Raw genomic sequence first — 4,571 nt, 5'->3', positions numbered from 1 at the left:
AAGGCCCCACATTGCGGAAACTCTGCTTTTTTTGGTGCAGATTTTGTTGCATTTTTTTAAGCCAAAGCCAAGAATGGCTACAAAAGGAATGCGGAATAAATAAGAAGCTCTTAAGCCGGGTTCACACAGGGCTTTTTGTCTGGATTTTGATGCGAAATCCGTGTCAAAATCCAGCTCAGAAAACCGCCTTCCATTGAATTCAATGGGTTCGCAGAAAAAAGAAGCAACATACCCTATCTTCAGGTGGATTCCGCGGCTGAATCAGCCGAGGTTGTCGGCGGTGCAACACTTCCTCCCGACTAGTCCCATTAACTTGGACCTATTCCGAAGCAGAAGGTCGCGACTGTCAGAATCCGCAACAGTCGTGGCTAGCGGGAGGCGCTTTTTGGGCCGGATAATGAGGCGGCTTCCCGTGTCAAAATCTGGTCCAAAAAACCTCTGTGTGAACCTGGCTTTATAGTTCTACCTTTTGCTCTATCCACACCTGGCTCTGGCTCAAAAACCCACAATAACACAAGCTGTGTTTCTGCAAAGTGTGACCTCAGTCTATTTGTTTGTTCAGACAGCTGTGTACACGTATGCAATGTGCAACCTTCAGGACTACCCCGCCAATATATCAGATCAGTGCTCGCTGGTACATATGCTGCTAGCATCCAGTTAGTTCTGTGCAGTAACATAAAGGTAAGTTCACACAGGGTTTTTTGGATTGGAACATGAGGTGGAGGTTGATTTCAATGGGAGACATCTTTTTGGTCTGAATTTTGAGGCGAATACGGCCTCAAAGCCCTGACCAAAAAACTCCATGTGAACTTACCCTAACATTTCTAACAAAAATCTTCTACAACATCAAGACAGGTAATACGTTGCTCTGGATGGTAAGTTAATTAACTTTTCAGGATGTGTTTTGGTGGCATTCCCTCCACAGTATGGGACATTGGATATAAAAATGTTCACGTCTAGCTGCTCTGTCTTCATGCAACACCAATTCTCGATTTTCACAGTAGTATACAGTATTAACATGGCTAGTAAGGCTGAAAATGGACATAAATCTATCTAGTTCATCTAGTTCTTCTGCAATGTTGATCCAGAGCGAGAGAACCCTATGAAGTAAATTTTCTTTATGTTTGGGACAAAATTCGTTCCAATCCCAAATATAATAATCAGAGGAAATCCTTGGGTCAATGATCCATGCAGTAATCTAGTACATACAACTTAAGTATTCTAACAATTAAGAAAAACATCCAAACCCCTATTAAATGCTGTCAATTAATAAAATATCACAACATAACATCCTCTTGCAAAGAGTTCTATAGTCTATTTGAAAGAGTAGGCATGAAGTAGTTAACCATAACAGCAATTTACATGAGAAATATCAATATCTCTGCTTGTATTCTGCATTTTCAGCATTTTTCTCCTATGCAGATTTCTCAGTTTTCTAAGCTAGTGGGTGAAAACTAGCTGTTATGATGTCTCCCCTACACAACACATAGAGTAAACTGGAGATTTTGATCCCTATGTGTATCTTACTAACAGCATGATGGACATTATGCACCAGTACTAAGGAGTAATAATGTGTATAAAGCAGTCTGGTGACATGCTATTAGCTATAGTAGCATTTTGGTGCTTGCGTCTCTCCTTTACTCACACTCCTTCTCCTCCTCTCTCAGTAGAGTTCTTTCCACAGCTGTAATTTGATGTTTCAGTGAACTGAAAGTCCATCTTGGGAGACTGAGACTGACAGAACATGAGTAATTTATGCCAGATAAATGGAGAAAAAAGAATAACAAAGTTTGTTATAACCACCAGATCTATTGCTTTATGCAAATTTTATTGAATATTCTTTGACCATTAATTCCTACTTCTCTGCCCAAGACGCTGACATCACTAAATGCATAACATCCTGTGATCAGAGTCTGTCTCAGTAGTGCAGCACTACTATTATTGTGGTAAATATAACAGAAAAATAATGTATTGTTTGAACAGAAATCCATTGTTGTCTATCAGTCTGTTATTAACCAGAATAAGCCATATAAAAATGTCTTGTTCAAGCTAAAATTTACCTCCTTATATAAACTGATCAGATTAGTTTGGTAGGACTGATCTCTTATAAACCCATGCTGACGCTCAGTCTTTGACCCCTTTTAAAGACTGGCACAATTTGGCGCCATTCCATCAGCTAGTCCAGTGGAAGAGACCTTGTCATTATAGAATCCTTATATATCAGAGATAAAGATTTGTCTGTAGTCGTAAATCATGCTTCAGATCTTGCTCCAGTGACTTGTCTATTTTAGTCTTTTTTAAGAAGATGCTGTACTTCTTGGTTTATGCAAGTGACATTTAAGGATGAGTTAGCAGAGCATATCACCTGACATTTCATTTTCCTGACGGAAAAGAAGATGTTTAATATTTAGTCTTTTTCTCACCCCTCCACAATTCCATTTGCATTAATTTTTTTTAAAGGACTAAAACTCTATCTTTTAAAAGGTCTATGGTCTTTAATATGACTTCTATGATCTCTCCTGTCCTGTAAATTTACTGATCAGCTTATGGTCTGGGAGTTTCCCTTATCTTAGAATATTCTTTAAATCTTACAAATGCCATATTGAAGATTGATGTGTCTAGCGTTGTTAATTAAAGGAAAGAGAAAATAGCTTCAAGAATGTTTTATATTGTGATGGGAATTGTCCTTTATTCCTCATTTATAACCAGTGAAACGCTTTTCTGTTGCAGCTCTAACTGATCTTACTTTATTTGGTTGTCACCTAGAAGAGAATAAATGTATGAGGTCCTTTAAAATAATCACATTAATGTCCAACTCTACATCTTAAAAGGCTCTCCATCTTTAGAGAAAATAGAGAATAATATCCAGGTTAACACTTTACCATGCATTACTATTACTGGACTTGTTCTGATTATTAGACTTATCTTGGAACATGACAGGTTTCCTCTTGTGTTAGTTTCTAAAGTGGGTCATTTAGTCCCAGAATGCAAGAATTACAATGTGCTATCAGGGTTTACATTCAGGAGCTATGCTACAGATATGTCATGTGGCATCTGTTCAGTCAGTGTGCTACCCTAAGTATAGCTGCATAGCTTGCCACACTATTTGTCTAGTGTGGTGTTGGAATACACTTTCTATTGAAACAGTGCTGTACAATTGTACCAATTGCATCATGGTGTGCTGCGCCATTGATGTACAGCACTGTTTGCAAACCAGCCATGCCATGCACAGTGGCTGCGCAGATGGTGAGGTATTTGTATTCATAGAATTAATGAAGTTCTCCAGAATCTTTCTGCATGTGGAGATAAGATAAGATAATCCTTTAATAGTCCCACCATGGGGAAATTCAATGTGTTACAGCAGCATGGATAACAGTAATATATTACAACAAAAGAACACATACAAGCTCAGAATAGCAGATAGAAGAAGATACTAGGAGTCAGAGTAACCAGGAAGAAAAAGAAAGACTCAGGATCATTTAGTTCTCTATACGGAGTTCTCTCTCCTTAGCCTGATGTAGATTATGTAGCCTGACTGCGGTTGGGAAGAAGGACCTCCGCTAGCACTCCTTCTCACACTTGGGGTGAGGCAGTCGGTCACTGATAGTACTGCCTAGTGCTGTCACGGTCTCATACATGGGATGGGAGTTATTCTCCAGCATGGAGCTTACCACGGACAGTATCCTTCTGTCACCCACCTGGGTCCAAGGGGCTCCCCAAGACAGAGCTGGCCCTTCTAACTAGCTTGTCAAGTCTGTTTGTGTCTCTGGCTGGCTGGTATGCTACACCCCTAGCAGGCCACTCAGAAGAAGATGGCTGAAGCAACCACAGAGTTGAAAAAGGCCCTAAGAAATAGTGCCCCTTGGACTCGAAAAGGTCAATGATAAAACAATTTTTCATAAATGAATAACGCAGATAAAAATTGTAATTTATTTGTATCTAAAAAACTTGATAAATGGCAAAGGACACATAATTTAATGAGATATATTGCAAAGTTTCTTATATTCACCTGTACTATTCCTTTTTGAGAAGTAGTTTAGTAACTTGAATAAGTTATACATTTATGATTAAGGTTAATGTGTTTGTTTGCCCGGCAATGTTACAGAGAGAAAGTATACATGACTTAGCTGATGCTTATTGCACCTATCTAATGTGATGCTTTGAACTGAATTGAAATCGTTTCTCGACCTTATGGCTAAGATCAAGTGTAGTATCTGTTCTTATCACAAGCAGTCCCTTTGAGCCCCTATCGCAATGGGGGGATCTGGGGCCTGGGACTGTGGAGATGGGAATGAGAGAACCACTTGAGGCGTGTTGCTGGGAGAAGCAGCTAGTAACCAGTTCTGCCAGTGGTGTTCGGCGTCTGCCACTGTAGAAGACCGGTGAAGACTGTGGATGCTGGCAACACGAATCATCAGGTGCCTAGGATAGGTGCCTGGGGATCTTGGCTGGGGGTTGAGGGTGCTCGAAGGCCTCTAGTTTTGTGCCTTGGGGGTTTGAGTGGCCCCTGGGGTGCCTTAAACTACTGGGGGTGGGAGCTCACTGCTTTTCGGCACATTGCCTGGCACTAT

General features: G+C 40.3%; 1 pseudogene; it reads left to right on the top strand.

Moving 5' to 3' along the window:
• Nucleotides 1–4,175: 4,175 nt before the first annotated feature.
• Nucleotides 4,176–4,306, top strand: LOC142205762 (U2 spliceosomal RNA; annotated as a pseudogene).
• The last annotated feature ends 265 nt before the right edge of the window (nt 4,307–4,571 follow it).

The sequence above is a fragment of the Leptodactylus fuscus genome, chromosome 5, assembly GCF_031893055.1.
Source record: "Leptodactylus fuscus isolate aLepFus1 chromosome 5, aLepFus1.hap2, whole genome shotgun sequence".
Lineage (NCBI taxonomy): Eukaryota > Metazoa > Chordata > Amphibia > Anura > Leptodactylidae > Leptodactylus > Leptodactylus fuscus.
The sequence above is the reverse complement of the archived record's forward strand: the minus strand, read 5'-3'. Positions and strand labels throughout refer to the sequence as shown.